General features: G+C 51.3%; 40 non-coding genes across 40 annotated transcripts; all 40 read right to left on the bottom strand.

The window, feature by feature from the left end:
- On the bottom strand, positions 1-119 carry LOC127145215 (5S ribosomal RNA). Its single transcript, XR_007816994.1, has one exon. It is a non-coding gene; the product is annotated as a 5S ribosomal RNA (ribosomal RNA).
- Positions 120-323: 204 nt separating this feature from the next.
- LOC127145027 (5S ribosomal RNA) lies at positions 324-442 on the bottom strand. Its single transcript, XR_007816807.1, has one exon. It is a non-coding gene; the product is annotated as a 5S ribosomal RNA (ribosomal RNA).
- Positions 443-646: 204 nt separating this feature from the next.
- LOC127144642 (5S ribosomal RNA) lies at positions 647-765 on the bottom strand. Its single transcript, XR_007816430.1, has one exon. It is a non-coding gene; the product is annotated as a 5S ribosomal RNA (ribosomal RNA).
- Positions 766-969: 204 nt separating this feature from the next.
- On the bottom strand, positions 970-1088 carry LOC127145214 (5S ribosomal RNA). The gene has a single exon (XR_007816993.1). It is a non-coding gene; the product is annotated as a 5S ribosomal RNA (ribosomal RNA).
- A 204-nt stretch (positions 1089-1292) lies between these two features.
- LOC127145213 (5S ribosomal RNA) lies at positions 1293-1411 on the bottom strand. Its single transcript, XR_007816992.1, has one exon. It is a non-coding gene; the product is annotated as a 5S ribosomal RNA (ribosomal RNA).
- A 204-nt stretch (positions 1412-1615) lies between these two features.
- LOC127145211 (5S ribosomal RNA) lies at positions 1616-1734 on the bottom strand. The gene has a single exon (XR_007816990.1). It is a non-coding gene; the product is annotated as a 5S ribosomal RNA (ribosomal RNA).
- Positions 1735-2094: 360 nt separating this feature from the next.
- Positions 2095-2213, bottom strand: LOC127144879 (5S ribosomal RNA). Its single transcript, XR_007816666.1, has one exon. It is a non-coding gene; the product is annotated as a 5S ribosomal RNA (ribosomal RNA).
- A 204-nt stretch (positions 2214-2417) lies between these two features.
- LOC127145210 (5S ribosomal RNA) lies at positions 2418-2536 on the bottom strand. The gene has a single exon (XR_007816989.1). It is a non-coding gene; the product is annotated as a 5S ribosomal RNA (ribosomal RNA).
- A 204-nt stretch (positions 2537-2740) lies between these two features.
- Positions 2741-2859, bottom strand: LOC127144906 (5S ribosomal RNA). Its single transcript, XR_007816693.1, has one exon. It is a non-coding gene; the product is annotated as a 5S ribosomal RNA (ribosomal RNA).
- Positions 2860-3063: 204 nt separating this feature from the next.
- On the bottom strand, positions 3064-3182 carry LOC127145209 (5S ribosomal RNA). Its single transcript, XR_007816988.1, has one exon. It is a non-coding gene; the product is annotated as a 5S ribosomal RNA (ribosomal RNA).
- A 204-nt stretch (positions 3183-3386) lies between these two features.
- LOC127144905 (5S ribosomal RNA) lies at positions 3387-3505 on the bottom strand. The gene has a single exon (XR_007816692.1). It is a non-coding gene; the product is annotated as a 5S ribosomal RNA (ribosomal RNA).
- Positions 3506-3709: 204 nt separating this feature from the next.
- LOC127144878 (5S ribosomal RNA) lies at positions 3710-3828 on the bottom strand. Its single transcript, XR_007816665.1, has one exon. It is a non-coding gene; the product is annotated as a 5S ribosomal RNA (ribosomal RNA).
- A 204-nt stretch (positions 3829-4032) lies between these two features.
- LOC127145208 (5S ribosomal RNA) lies at positions 4033-4151 on the bottom strand. The gene has a single exon (XR_007816987.1). It is a non-coding gene; the product is annotated as a 5S ribosomal RNA (ribosomal RNA).
- Positions 4152-4355: 204 nt separating this feature from the next.
- On the bottom strand, positions 4356-4474 carry LOC127144829 (5S ribosomal RNA). The gene has a single exon (XR_007816617.1). It is a non-coding gene; the product is annotated as a 5S ribosomal RNA (ribosomal RNA).
- Positions 4475-4678: 204 nt separating this feature from the next.
- Positions 4679-4797, bottom strand: LOC127145207 (5S ribosomal RNA). The gene has a single exon (XR_007816986.1). It is a non-coding gene; the product is annotated as a 5S ribosomal RNA (ribosomal RNA).
- A 204-nt stretch (positions 4798-5001) lies between these two features.
- Positions 5002-5120, bottom strand: LOC127144810 (5S ribosomal RNA). The gene has a single exon (XR_007816598.1). It is a non-coding gene; the product is annotated as a 5S ribosomal RNA (ribosomal RNA).
- A 204-nt stretch (positions 5121-5324) lies between these two features.
- Positions 5325-5443, bottom strand: LOC127144727 (5S ribosomal RNA). Its single transcript, XR_007816515.1, has one exon. It is a non-coding gene; the product is annotated as a 5S ribosomal RNA (ribosomal RNA).
- Positions 5444-5647: 204 nt separating this feature from the next.
- On the bottom strand, positions 5648-5766 carry LOC127144582 (5S ribosomal RNA). Its single transcript, XR_007816370.1, has one exon. It is a non-coding gene; the product is annotated as a 5S ribosomal RNA (ribosomal RNA).
- Positions 5767-5970: 204 nt separating this feature from the next.
- LOC127145205 (5S ribosomal RNA) lies at positions 5971-6089 on the bottom strand. Its single transcript, XR_007816984.1, has one exon. It is a non-coding gene; the product is annotated as a 5S ribosomal RNA (ribosomal RNA).
- Positions 6090-6293: 204 nt separating this feature from the next.
- LOC127145204 (5S ribosomal RNA) lies at positions 6294-6412 on the bottom strand. Its single transcript, XR_007816983.1, has one exon. It is a non-coding gene; the product is annotated as a 5S ribosomal RNA (ribosomal RNA).
- Positions 6413-6616: 204 nt separating this feature from the next.
- Positions 6617-6735, bottom strand: LOC127145203 (5S ribosomal RNA). Its single transcript, XR_007816982.1, has one exon. It is a non-coding gene; the product is annotated as a 5S ribosomal RNA (ribosomal RNA).
- Positions 6736-6939: 204 nt separating this feature from the next.
- Positions 6940-7058, bottom strand: LOC127145475 (5S ribosomal RNA). Its single transcript, XR_007817257.1, has one exon. It is a non-coding gene; the product is annotated as a 5S ribosomal RNA (ribosomal RNA).
- Positions 7059-7262: 204 nt separating this feature from the next.
- Positions 7263-7381, bottom strand: LOC127144706 (5S ribosomal RNA). Its single transcript, XR_007816494.1, has one exon. It is a non-coding gene; the product is annotated as a 5S ribosomal RNA (ribosomal RNA).
- Positions 7382-7585: 204 nt separating this feature from the next.
- Positions 7586-7704, bottom strand: LOC127144581 (5S ribosomal RNA). The gene has a single exon (XR_007816369.1). It is a non-coding gene; the product is annotated as a 5S ribosomal RNA (ribosomal RNA).
- A 204-nt stretch (positions 7705-7908) lies between these two features.
- LOC127145202 (5S ribosomal RNA) lies at positions 7909-8027 on the bottom strand. Its single transcript, XR_007816981.1, has one exon. It is a non-coding gene; the product is annotated as a 5S ribosomal RNA (ribosomal RNA).
- Positions 8028-8231: 204 nt separating this feature from the next.
- LOC127145201 (5S ribosomal RNA) lies at positions 8232-8350 on the bottom strand. The gene has a single exon (XR_007816980.1). It is a non-coding gene; the product is annotated as a 5S ribosomal RNA (ribosomal RNA).
- A 204-nt stretch (positions 8351-8554) lies between these two features.
- On the bottom strand, positions 8555-8673 carry LOC127145474 (5S ribosomal RNA). Its single transcript, XR_007817256.1, has one exon. It is a non-coding gene; the product is annotated as a 5S ribosomal RNA (ribosomal RNA).
- A 204-nt stretch (positions 8674-8877) lies between these two features.
- On the bottom strand, positions 8878-8996 carry LOC127144705 (5S ribosomal RNA). Its single transcript, XR_007816493.1, has one exon. It is a non-coding gene; the product is annotated as a 5S ribosomal RNA (ribosomal RNA).
- Positions 8997-9200: 204 nt separating this feature from the next.
- Positions 9201-9319, bottom strand: LOC127144579 (5S ribosomal RNA). The gene has a single exon (XR_007816367.1). It is a non-coding gene; the product is annotated as a 5S ribosomal RNA (ribosomal RNA).
- Positions 9320-9523: 204 nt separating this feature from the next.
- Positions 9524-9642, bottom strand: LOC127145200 (5S ribosomal RNA). The gene has a single exon (XR_007816979.1). It is a non-coding gene; the product is annotated as a 5S ribosomal RNA (ribosomal RNA).
- A 204-nt stretch (positions 9643-9846) lies between these two features.
- Positions 9847-9965, bottom strand: LOC127144578 (5S ribosomal RNA). The gene has a single exon (XR_007816366.1). It is a non-coding gene; the product is annotated as a 5S ribosomal RNA (ribosomal RNA).
- A 204-nt stretch (positions 9966-10169) lies between these two features.
- LOC127145199 (5S ribosomal RNA) lies at positions 10170-10288 on the bottom strand. The gene has a single exon (XR_007816978.1). It is a non-coding gene; the product is annotated as a 5S ribosomal RNA (ribosomal RNA).
- Positions 10289-10492: 204 nt separating this feature from the next.
- Positions 10493-10610, bottom strand: LOC127145000 (5S ribosomal RNA). The gene has a single exon (XR_007816787.1). It is a non-coding gene; the product is annotated as a 5S ribosomal RNA (ribosomal RNA).
- A 204-nt stretch (positions 10611-10814) lies between these two features.
- LOC127145198 (5S ribosomal RNA) lies at positions 10815-10933 on the bottom strand. Its single transcript, XR_007816977.1, has one exon. It is a non-coding gene; the product is annotated as a 5S ribosomal RNA (ribosomal RNA).
- Positions 10934-11137: 204 nt separating this feature from the next.
- On the bottom strand, positions 11138-11256 carry LOC127144857 (5S ribosomal RNA). The gene has a single exon (XR_007816645.1). It is a non-coding gene; the product is annotated as a 5S ribosomal RNA (ribosomal RNA).
- A 204-nt stretch (positions 11257-11460) lies between these two features.
- On the bottom strand, positions 11461-11579 carry LOC127144828 (5S ribosomal RNA). Its single transcript, XR_007816616.1, has one exon. It is a non-coding gene; the product is annotated as a 5S ribosomal RNA (ribosomal RNA).
- A 204-nt stretch (positions 11580-11783) lies between these two features.
- Positions 11784-11902, bottom strand: LOC127145197 (5S ribosomal RNA). Its single transcript, XR_007816976.1, has one exon. It is a non-coding gene; the product is annotated as a 5S ribosomal RNA (ribosomal RNA).
- Positions 11903-12106: 204 nt separating this feature from the next.
- Positions 12107-12225, bottom strand: LOC127144704 (5S ribosomal RNA). The gene has a single exon (XR_007816492.1). It is a non-coding gene; the product is annotated as a 5S ribosomal RNA (ribosomal RNA).
- A 204-nt stretch (positions 12226-12429) lies between these two features.
- Positions 12430-12548, bottom strand: LOC127144577 (5S ribosomal RNA). The gene has a single exon (XR_007816365.1). It is a non-coding gene; the product is annotated as a 5S ribosomal RNA (ribosomal RNA).
- Positions 12549-12752: 204 nt separating this feature from the next.
- On the bottom strand, positions 12753-12871 carry LOC127145196 (5S ribosomal RNA). Its single transcript, XR_007816975.1, has one exon. It is a non-coding gene; the product is annotated as a 5S ribosomal RNA (ribosomal RNA).
- Between the last annotated feature and the right edge of the window lie 4 nt (positions 12872-12875).

Raw genomic sequence — 12875 nt, 5'->3', positions numbered from 1 at the left:
GGGGTGCAACACGAGGACTTCCCAAGTGGTCACCCAACTTAGTACTACTCTCGCCCAAGCACGCTTAACTGCGGAGTTCTGATGGGATCCGGTGCATTAGTGCTGGTATGATCGCACCCATCACGGAATGCGCAGAAAATGCATATAAGCCATGTCGGCCAGAATCTCCCACGCATGCTCGACCGGTCGGAACGGCCACCGGGACCCGCACGAGCGTGTGCATGAGCATACGAGCCGGGGCGGCTGCACGACTTGAAAACACGGTGGGAGAAAGAAACAAAATGGTAGGATTGAAAAAAATAATAATAAAAAAAATAGAAAAAGGGGTGCAACACGAGGACTTCCCAGGTGGTCACCCAACTTAGTACTACTCTCGCCCAAGCACGCTTAACTGCGGAGTTCTGATGGGATCCGGTGCATTAGTGCTGGTATGATCGCACCCATCACGGAATGCGCAGAAAATGCATATAAGCCATGTCGGCCAGAATCTCCCACGCATGCTCGACCGGTCGGAACGGCCACCGGGACCCGCACGAGCGTGTGCATGAGCATACGAGCCAGGGCGGCTGCACGACTTGAAAACACGGTGGGAGAAAGAAACAAAATGGTAGGATTGAAAAAAATAATAATAAAAAAAATAGAAAAAGGGGTGCAACACGAGGACTTCCCAAGTGGTCACCCAACTTAGTACTACTCTCGCCCAAGCACGCTTAACTGCGGAGTTCTGATGGGATCCGGTGCATTAGTGCTGGTTTGATCGCACCCATCACGGAATGCGCAGAAAATGCATATAAGCCATGTCGGCCAGAATCTCCCACGCATGCTCGACCGGTCGGAACGGCCACCGGGACCCGCACGAGCGTGTGCATGAGCATACGAGCCGGGGCGGCTGCACGACTTGAAAACACGGTGGGAGAAAGAAACAAAATGGTAGGATTGAAAAAAATAATAATAAAAAAAATAGAAAAAGGGGTGCAACACGAGGACTTCCCAAGTGGTCACCCAACTTAGTACTACTCTCGCCCAAGCACGCTTAACTGCGGAGTTCTGATGGGATCCGGTGCATTAGTGCTGGTATGATCGCACCCATCACGGGATGCGCAGAAAATGCATATAAGCCATGTCGGCCAGAATCTCCCACGCATGCTCGACCGGTCGGAACGGCCACCGGGACCCGCACGAGCGTGTGCATGAGCATACGAGCCGGGGCGGCTGCACGACTTGAAAACACGGTGGGAGAAAGAAACAAAATGGTAGGATTGAAAAAAATAATAATAAAAAAAATAGAAAAAGGGGTGCAACACGAGGACTTCCCAAGTGGTCACCCAACTTAGTACTACTCTCGCCCAAGCACGCTTAACTGCGGAGTTCTGATGGGATCCGGTGCATTAGTGCTGGTATGATCGCACCCATCACGGAATGCGCAGAAAATGCATATAAGCCATGTCGGCCAGAATCTCCCACGCATGCTCGACCGGTCGGAACGGCCACCGGGACCCGCACGAGCGTGTGCATGAGCATACGAGCCGGGGCGGCTGCACGACTTGAAAACACGGTGGGAGAAAGAAACAAAATGGTAGGATTGAAAAAAATAATAATAAAAAAAATAGAAAAAGGGGTGCAACACGAGGACTTCCCAAGTGGTCACCCAACTTAGTACTACTCTCGCCCAAGCACGCTTAACTGCGGAGTTCTGATGGGATCCGGTGCATTAGTGCTGGTATGATCGCACCCATCACGGAATGCGCAGAAAATGCATATAAGCCATGTCGGCCAGAATCTCCCACGCATGCTCGACCGGTCGGAACGGCCACCGGGACCCGCACGAGCGTGTGCATGAGCATACGAGCCGGTGCATTCCGGTGCATTAGTGCTGGTATGATCGCACCCATCACGGAATGCGCAGAAAATGCATATAAGCCATGTCGGCCAGAATCTCCCACGCATGCTCGACCGGTCGGAACGGCCACCGGGACCCGCACGAGCGTGTGCATGAGCATACGAGCCGGGGCGGCTGCACGACTTGAAAACACGGTGGGAGAAAGAAACAAAATGGTAGGATTGAAAAAAATAATAATAAAAAAAATAGAAAAAGGGGTGCAACAAGAGGACTTCCCAAGTGGTCACCCAACTTAGTACTACTCTCGCCCAAGCACGCTTAACTGCGGAGTTCTGATGGGATCCGGTGCATTAGTGCTGGTATGATCGCACCCATCACGGAATGCGCAGAAAATGCATATAAGCCATGTCGGCCAGAATCTCCCACGCATGCTCGACCGGTCGGAACGGCCACCGGGACCCGCACGAGCGTGTGCATGAGCATACGAGCCGGGGCGGCTGCACGACTTGAAAACACGGTGGGAGAAAGAAACAAAATGGTAGGATTGAAAAAAATAATAATAAAAAAAATAGAAAAAGGGGTGCAACACGAGGACTTCCCAAGTGGTCACCCAACTTAGTACTACTCTCGCCCAAGCACGCTTAACTGCGGAGTTCTGATGGGATCCGGTGCATTAGTGCTGGTATGATCGCACCCATCACGGAATGCGCAGAAAATGCATATAAGCCATGTCGGCCAGAATCTCCCACGCATGCTCGACCGGTCGGAACGGCCACCGGGACCCGCACGAGCGTGTGCATGAGCATACGAGCCGGGGCGGCTGCACGACTTGAAAACACGGTGGGAGAAAGAAACAAAATGGTAGGATTGAAAAAAATAATAATAAAAAAAATAGAAAAAGGGGTGCAACACGAGGACTTCCCAAGTGGTCACCCAACTTAGTACTACTCTCGCCCAAGCACGCTTAACTGCGGCGTTCTAATGGGATCCGGTGCATTAGTGCTGGTATGATCGCACCCATCACGGAATGCGCAGAAAATGCATATAAGCCATGTCGGCCAGAATCTCCCACGCATGCTCGACCGGTCGGAACGGCCACCGGGACCCGCACGAGCGTGTGCATGAGCATACGAGCCGGGGCGGCTGCACGACTTGAAAACACGGTGGGAGAAAGAAACAAAATGGTAGGATTGAAAAAAATAATAATAAAAAAAATAGAAAAAGGGGTGCAACACGAGGACTTCCCAAGTGGTCACCCAACTTAGTACTACTCTCGCCCAAGCACGCTTAACTGCGGAGTTCTGATGGGATCCGGTGCATTAGTGCTGGTATGATCGCACCCATCAGGGAATGCGCAGAAAATGCATATAAGCCATGTCGGCCAGAATCTCCCACGCATGCTCGACCGGTCGGAACGGCCACCGGGACCCGCACGAGCGTGTGCATGAGCATACGAGCCGATGCGGCTGCACGACTTGAAAACACGGTGGGAGAAAGAAACAAAATGGTAGGATTGAAAAAAATAATAATAAAAAAAATAGAAAAAGGGGTGCAACACGAGGACTTCCCAAGTGGTCACCCAACTTAGTACTACTCTCGCCCAAGCACGCTTAACTGCGGCGTTCTAATGGGATCCGGTGCATTAGTGCTGGTATGATCGCACCCATCACGGAATGCGCAGAAAATGCATATAAGCCATGTCGGCCAGAATCTCCCACGCATGCTCGACCGGTCGGAACGGCCACCGGGACCCGCACGAGCGTGTGCATGAGCATACGAGCCGGGGCGGCTGCACGACTTGAAAACACGGTGGGAGAAAGAAACAAAATGGTAGGATTGAAAAAAATAATAATAAAAAAAATAGAAAAAGGGGTGCAACAAGAGGACTTCCCAAGTGGTCACCCAACTTAGTACTACTCTCGCCCAAGCACGCTTAACTGCGGAGTTCTGATGGGATCCGGTGCATTAGTGCTGGTATGATCGCACCCATCACGGAATGCGCAGAAAATGCATATAAGCCATGTCGGCCAGAATCTCCCACGCATGCTCGACCGGTCGGAACGGCCACCGGGACCCGCACGAGCGTGTGCATGAGCATACGAGCCGATGCGGCTGCACGACTTGAAAACACGGTGGGAGAAAGAAACAAAATGGTAGGATTGAAAAAAATAATAATAAAAAAAATAGAAAAAGGGGTGCAACACGAGGACTTCCCAAGTGGTCACCCAACTTAGTACTACTCTCGCCCAAGCACGCTTAACTGCGGAGTTCTGATGGGATCCGGTGCATTAGTGCTGGTATGATCGCACCCATCACGGAATGCGCAGAAAATGCATATAAGCCATGTCGGCCAGAATCTCCCACGCATGCTCGACCGGTCGGAACGGCCACCGGGACCCGCACGAGCGTGTGCATGAGCATACGAGCCGGGGCGGCTGCACGACTTGAAAACACGGTGGGAGAAAGAAACAAAATGGTAGGATTGAAAAAAATAATAATAAAAAAAATAGAAAAAGGGGTGCAACACGAGGACTTCCCAAGTGGTCACCCAACTTAGTACTACTCTCGCCCAAGCACGCTTAACTGCGGAGTTCTGATGGGATCCGGTGCATTAGTGCTGGTTTGATCACACCCATCACGGAATGCGCAGAAAATGCATATAAGCCATGTCGGCCAGAATCTCCCACGCATGCTCGACCGGTCGGAACGGCCACCGGGACCCGCACGAGCGTGTGCATGAGCATACGAGCCGGGGCGGCTGCACGACTTGAAAACACGGTGGGAGAAAGAAACAAAATGGTAGGATTGAAAAAAATAATAATAAAAAAAATAGAAAAAGGGGTGCAACACGAGGACTTCCCAAGTGGTCACCCAACTTAGTACTACTCTCGCCCAAGCACGCTTAACTGCGGAGTTCTGATGGGATCCGGTGCATTAGTGCTGGTATGATCGCACCCATCACGGAATGCGCAGAAAATGCATATAAGCCATGTCGGCCAGAATCTCCCACGCATGCTCGACCGGTCGGAACGGCCACCGGGACCCGCACGAGCGTGTGCATGAGCATACGACCCGGGGCGGCTGCACGACTTGAAAACACGGTGGGAGAAAGAAACAAAATGGTAGGATTGAAAAAAATAATAATAAAAAAAATAGAAAAAGGGGTGCAACACGAGGACTTCCCAAGTGGTCACCCAACTTAATACTACTCTCGCCCAAGCACGCTTAACTGCGGAGTTCTAATGGGATCCGGTGCATTAGTGCTGGTATGATCGCACCCATCACGGAATGCGCAGAAAATGCATATAAGCCATGTCGGCCAGAATCTCCCACGCATGCTCGACCGGTCGGAACGGCCACCGGGACCCGCACGAGCGTGTGCATGAGCATACGAGCCGGGGCGGCTGCACGACTTGAAAACACGGTGGGAGAAAGAAACAAAATGGTAGGATTGAAAAAAATAATAATAAAAAAAATAGAAAAAGGGGTGCAACACGAGGACTTCCCAAGTGGTCACCCAACTTACTACTACTCTCGCCCAAGCACGCTTAACTGCGGAGTTCTGATGGGATCCGGTGCATTAGTGCTGGTATGATCGCACCCATCACGGAATGCGCAGAAAATGCATATAAGTCATGTCGGCCAGAATCTCCCACGCATGCTCGACCGGTCGGAACGGCCACCGGGACCCGCACGAGCGTGTGCATGAGCATACGAGCCGGGGCGGCTGCACGACTTGAAAACACGGTGGGAGAAAGAAACAAAATGGTAGGATTGAAAAAAATAATAATAAAAAAAATAGAAAAAGGGGTGCAACACGAGGACTTCCCAAGTGGTCACCCAACTTAGTACTACTCTCGCCCAAGCACGCTTAACTGCGGAGTTCTGATGGGATCCGGTGCATTAGTGCTGGAATGATCGCACCCATCACGGAATGCGCAGAAAATGCATATAAGCCATGTCGGCCAGAATCTCCCACGCATGCTCGACCGGTCGGAACGGCCACCGGGACCCGCACGAGCGTGTGCATGAGCATACGAGCCGATGCGGCTGCACGACTTGAAAACACGGTGGGAGAAAGAAACAAAATGGTAGGATTGAAAAAAATAATAATAAAAAAAATAGAAAAAGGGGTGCAACACGAGGACTTCCCAAGTGGTCACCCAACTTAGTACTACTCTCGCCCAAGCACGCTTAACTGCGGAGTTCTGATGGGATCCGGTGCATTAGTGCTGGTATGATCGCACCCATCACGGAATGCGCAGAAAATGCATATAAGCCATGTCGGCCAGAATCTCCCACGCATGCTCGACCGGTCGGAACGGCCACCGGGACCCGCACGAGCGTGTGCATGAGCATACGAGCCGGGGCGGCTGCACGACTTGAAAACACGGTGGGAGAAAGAAACAAAATGGTAGGATTGAAAAAAATAATAATAAAAAAAATAGAAAAAGGGGTGCAACACGAGGACTTCCCAAGTGGTCACCCAACTTAGTACTACTCTCGCCCAAGCACGCTTAACTGCGGAGTTCTGATGGGATCCGGTGCATTAGTGCTGGTATGATCGCACCCATCACGGAATGCGCAGAAAATGCATATAAGCCATGTCGGCCAGAATCTCCCACGCATGCTCGACCGGTCGGAACGGCCACCGGGACCCGCACGAGCGTGTGCATGAGCATACGAGCCGGGGCGGCTGCACGACTTGAAAACACGGTGGGAGAAAGAAACAAAATGGTAGGATTGAAAAAAATAATAATAAAAAAAATAGAAAAAGGGGTGCAACACGAGGACTTCCCAAGTGGTCACCCAACTTAGTACTACTCTCGCCCAAGCACGCTTAACTGCGGAGTTCTGATGGGATCCGGTGCATTAGTGCTGGTATGATCGCACCCATCACGGAATGCGCAGAAAATGCATATAAGCCATGTCGGCCAGAATCTCCCACGCATGCTCGACCGGTCGGAACGGCCACCGGGACCCGCACGAGCGTGTGCATGAGCATACGAGCCGGGGCGGCTGCACGACTTGAAAACACGGTGGGAGAAAGAAACAAAATGGTAGGATTGAAAAAAATAATAATAAAAAAAATAGAAAAAGGGGTGCAACACGAGGACTTCCCAAGTGGTCACCCAACTTAGTACTACTCTCGCCCAAGCACGCTTAACTGCGGAGTTCTAATGGGATCCGGTGCATTAGTGCTGGTATGATCGCACCCATCACGGAATGCGCAGAAAATGCATATAAGCCATGTCGGCCAGAATCTCCCACGCATGCTCGACCGGTCGGAACGGCCACCGGGACCCGCACGAGCGTGTGCATGAGCATACGAGCCGGGGCGGCTGCACGACTTGAAAACACGGTGGGAGAAAGAAACAAAATGGTAGGATTGAAAAAAATAATAATAAAAAAAATAGAAAAAGGGGTGCAACACGAGGACTTCCCAAGTGGTCACCCAACTTAATACTACTCTCGCCCAAGCACGCTTAACTGCGGAGTTCTGATGGGATCCGGTGCATTAGTGCTGGTATGATCGCACCCATCACGGAATGCGCAGAAAATGCATATAAGTCATGTCGGCCAGAATCTCCCACGCATGCTCGACCGGTCGGAACGGCCACCGGGACCCGCACGAGCGTGTGCATGAGCATACGAGCCGGGGCGGCTGCACGACTTGAAAACACGGTGGGAGAAAGAAACAAAATGGTAGGATTGAAAAAAATAATAATAAAAAAAATAGAAAAAGGGGTGCAACACGAGGACTTCCCAAGTGGTCACCCAACTTAGTACTACTCTCGCCCAAGCACGCTTAACTGCGGAGTTCTGATGGGATCCGGTGCATTAGTGCTGGAATGATCGCACCCATCACGGAATGCGCAGAAAATGCATATAAGCCATGTCGGCCAGAATCTCCCACGCATGCTCGACCGGTCGGAACGGCCACCGGGACCCGCACGAGCGTGTGCATGAGCATACGAGCCGATGCGGCTGCACGACTTGAAAACACGGTGGGAGAAAGAAACAAAATGGTAGGATTGAAAAAAATAATAATAAAAAAAATAGAAAAAGGGGTGCAACACGAGGACTTCCCAAGTGGTCACCCAACTTAGTACTACTCTCGCCCAAGCACGCTTAACTGCGGAGTTCTGATGGGATCCGGTGCATTAGTGCTGGTATGATCGCACCCATCACGGAATGCGCAGAAAATGCATATAAGCCATGTCGGCCAGAATCTCCCACGCATGCTCGACCGGTCGGAACGGCCACCGGGACCCGCACGAGCGTGTGCATGAGCATACGAGCCGGGGCGGCTGCACGACTTGAAAACACGGTGGGAGAAAGAAACAAAATGGTAGGATTGAAAAAAATAATAATAAAAAAAATAGAAAAAGGGGTGCAACACGAGGACTTCCCAAGTGGTCACCCAACTTAGTACTACTCTCGCCCAAGCACGCTTAACTGCGGAGTTCTGATGGGATCCGGTGCATTAGTGCTGGTATGATCGCACCCATCACGGAATGCGCAGAAAATGCATATAAGCCATGTCGGCCAGAATCTCCCACGCATGCTCGACCGGTCGGAACGGCCACCGGGACCCGCACGAGCGTGTGCATGAGCATACGAGCCGGGGCGGCTGCACGACTTGAAAACACGGTGGGAGAAAGAAACAAAATGGTAGGATTGAAAAAAATAATAATAAAAAAAATAGAAAAAGGGGTGCAACACGAGGACTTCCCAAGTGGTCACCCAACTTAGTACTACTCTCGCCCAAGCACGCTTAACTGCGGAGTTCTAATGGGATCCGGTGCATTAGTGCTGGTATGATCGCACCCATCACGGAATGCGCAGAAAATGCATATAAGCCATGTCGGCCAGAATCTCCCACGCATGCTCGACCGGTCGGAACGGCCACCGGGACCCGCACGAGCGTGTGCATGAGCATACGAGCCGGGGCGGCTGCACGACTTGAAAACACGGTGGGAGAAAGAAACAAAATGGTAGGATTGAAAAAAATAATAATAAAAAAAATAGAAAAAGGGGTGCAACACGAGGACTTCCCAAGTGGTCACCCAACTTAATACTACTCTCGCCCAAGCACGCTTAACTGCGGAGTTCTGATGGGATCCGGTGCATTAGTGCTGGTATGATCGCACCCATCACGGAATGCGCAGAAAATGCATATAAGTCATGTCGGCCAGAATCTCCCACGCATGCTCGACCGGTCGGAACGGCCACCGGGACCCGCACGAGCGTGTGCATGAGCATACGAGCCGGGGCGGCTGCACGACTTGAAAACACGGTGGGAGAAAGAAACAAAATGGTAGGATTGAAAAAAATAATAATAAAAAAAATAGAAAAAGGGGTGCAACACGAGGACTTCCCAAGTGGTCACCCAACTTAGTACTACTCTCGCCCAAGCACGCTTAACTGCGGAGTTCTGATGGGATCCGGTGCATTAGTGCTGGAATGATCGCACCCATCACGGAATGCGCAGAAAATGCATATAAGCCATGTCGGCCAGAATCTCCCACGCATGCTCGACCGGTCGGAACGGCCACCGGGACCCGCACGAGCGTGTGCATGAGCATACGAGCCGATGCGGCTGCACGACTTGAAAACACGGTGGGAGAAAGAAACAAAATGGTAGGATTGAAAAAAATAATAATAAAAAAAATAGAAAAAGGGGTGCAACACGAGGACTTCCCAAGTGGTCACCCAACTTAGTACTACTCTCGCCCAAGCACGCTTAACTGCGGAGTTCTGATGGGATCCGGTGCATTAGTGCTGGTATGATCGCACCCATCACGGAATGCGCAGAAAATGCATATAAGCCATGTCGGCCAGAATCTCCCACGCATGCTCGACCGGTCGGAACGGCCACCGGGACCCGCACGAGCGTGTGCATGAGCATACGAGCCGGGGCGGCTGCACGACTTGAAAACACGGTGGGAGAAAGAAACAAAATGGTAGGATTGAAAAAAATAATAATAAAAAAAATAGAAAAAGGGGTGCAACACGAGGACTTCCCAAGTGGTCACCCAACTTAGTACTACTCTCGCCCAAGCACGCTTAACTGCGGAGTTCTGATGGGATCCGGTGCATTAGTGCTGGAATGATCGCACCCATCACGGAATGCGCAGAAAATGCATATAAGCCATGTCGGCCAGAATCTCCCACGCATGCTCGACCGGTCGGAACGGCCACCGGGACCCGCACGAGCGTGTGCATGAGCATACGAGCCGATGCGGCTGCACGACTTGAAAACACGGTGGGAGAAAGAAACAAAATGGTAGGATTGAAAAAAATAATAATAAAAAAAATAGAAAAAGGGGTGCAACACGAGGACTTCCCAAGTGGTCACCCAACTTAGTACTACTCTCGCCCAAGCACGCTTAACTGCGGAGTTCTGATGGGATCCGGTGCATTAGTGCTGGTATGATCGCACCCATCACGGAATGCGCAGAAAATGCATATAAGCCATGTCGGCCAGAATCTCCCACGCATGCTCGACCGGTCGGAACGGCCACCGGGACCCGCACGAGCGTGTGCATGAGCATACGAGCCGGGGCGGCTGCACGACTTGAAAACACGGTGGGAGAAAGAAACAAAATGGTAGGATTGAAAAAAATAATAATAAAAAAAATAGAAAAAGGGGTGCAACACGAGGACTTCCCAAGTGTTACCCAACTTAGTACTACTCTCGCCCAAGCACGCTTAACTGCGGAGTTCTGATGGGATCCGGTGCATTAGTGCTGGTATGATCGCACCCATCACGGAATGCGCAGAAAATGCATATAAGCCATGTCGGCCAGAATCTCCCACGCATGCTCGACCGGTCGGAACGGCCACCGGGACCCGCACGAGCGTGTGCATGAGCATACGAGCCGGGGCGGCTGCACGACTTGAAAACACGGTGGGAGAAAGAAACAAAATGGTAGGATTGAAAAAAATAATAATAAAAAAAATAGAAAAAGGGGTGCAACACGAGGACTTCCCAAGTGGTCACCCAACTTAGTACTACTCTCGCCCAAGCACGCTTAACTGCGGAGTTCTGATGGGATCCGGTGCATTAGTGCTGGTATGATCGCACCCATCACGGAATGCGCAGAAAATGCATATAAGCCATGTCGGCCAGAATCTCCCACGCATGCTCGACCGGTCGGAACGGCCACCGGGACCCGCACGAGCGTGTGCATGAGCATACGAGCCGGGGCGGCTGCACGACTTGAAAACACGGTGGGAGAAAGAAACAAAATGGTAGGATTGAAAAAAATAATAATAAAAAAAATAGAAAAAGGGGTGCAACACGAGGACTTCCCAAGTGGTCACCCAACTTAGTACTACTCTCGCCCAAGCACGCTTAACTGCGGAGTTTTGATGGGATCCGGTGCATTAGTGCTGGTATGATCGCACCCATCACGGAATGCGCAGAAAATGCATATAAGCCATGTCGGCCAGAATCTCCCACACATGCTCGACCGGTCGGAACGGCCACCGGGACCCGCACGAGCGTGTGCATGAGCATACGAGCCGGGGCGGCTGCACGACTTGAAAACACGGTGGGAGAAAGAAACAAAATGGTAGGATTGAAAAAAATAATAATAAAAAAAATAGAAAAAGGGGTGCAACACGAGGACTTCCCAAGTGGTCACCCAACTTAGTACTACTCTCGCCCAAGCACGCTTAACTGCGGAGTTCTGATGGGATCCGGTGCATTAGTGCTGGTTTGATCACACCCATCACGGAATGCGCAGAAAATGCATATAAGCCATGTCGGCCAGAATCTCCCACGCATGCTCGACCGGTCGGAACGGCCACCGGGACCCGCACGAGCGTGTGCATGAGCATACGAGCCGGGGCGGCTGCACGACTTGAAAACACGGTGGGAGAAAGAAACAAAATGGTAGGATTGAAAAAAATAATAATAAAAAAAATAGAAAAAGGGGTGCAACACGAGGACTTCCCAAGTGGTCACCCAACTTAGTACTACTCTCGCCCAAGCACGCTTAACTGCGGAGTTCTGATGGGATCCGGTGCATTAGTGCTGGTATGATCGCACCCATCACGGAATGCGCAGAAAATGCATATAAGCCATGTCGGCCAGAATCTCCCACGCATGCTCGACCGGTCGGAACGGCCACCGGGACCCGCACGAGCGTGTGCATGAGCATACGAGCCGGGGCGGCTGCACGACTTGAAAACACGGTGGGAGAAAGAAACAAAATGGTAGGATTGAAAAAAATAATAATAAAAAAAATAGAAAAAGGGGTGCAACACGAGGACTTCCCAAGTGGTCACCCAACTTAATACTACTCTCGCCCAAGCACGCTTAACTGCGGAGTTCTGATGGGATCCGGTGCATTAGTGCTGGTATGATCGCACCCATCACGGAATGCGCAGAAAATGCATATAAGTCATGTCGGCCAGAATCTCCCACGCATGCTCGACCGGTCGGAACGGCCACCGGGACCCGCACGAGCGTGTGCATGAGCATACGAGCCGGGGCGGCTGCACGACTTGAAAACACGGTGGGAGAAAGAAACAAAATGGTAGGATTGAAAAAAATAATAATAAAAAAAATAGAAAAAGGGGTGCAACACGAGGACTTCCCAAGTGGTCACCCAACTTAGTACTACTCTCGCCCAAGCACGCTTAACTGCGGAGTTCTGATGGGATCCGGTGCATTAGTGCTGGAATGATCGCACCCATCACGGAATGCGCAGAAAATGCATATAAGCCATGTCGGCCAGAATCTCCCACGCATGCTCGACCGGTCGGAACGGCCACCGGGACCCGCACGAGCGTGTGCATGAGCATACGAGCCGATGCGGCTGCACGACTTGAAAACACGGTGGGAGAAAGAAACAAAATGGTAGGATTGAAAAAAATAATAATAAAAAAAATAGAAAAAGGGGTGCAACACGAGGACTTCCCAAGTGGTCACCCAACTTAGTACTACTCTCGCCCAAGCACGCTTAACTGCGGAGTTCTGATGGGATCCGGTGCATTAGTGCTGGTATGATCGCACCCATCA

This window comes from Cucumis melo, chromosome 12 (genome assembly GCF_025177605.1).
Source record: "Cucumis melo cultivar AY chromosome 12, USDA_Cmelo_AY_1.0, whole genome shotgun sequence".
Lineage (NCBI taxonomy): Eukaryota > Viridiplantae > Streptophyta > Magnoliopsida > Cucurbitales > Cucurbitaceae > Cucumis > Cucumis melo.
Note: the sequence above shows the minus strand (reverse complement) of the source record. Positions and strands in the feature narration are given on the sequence as shown.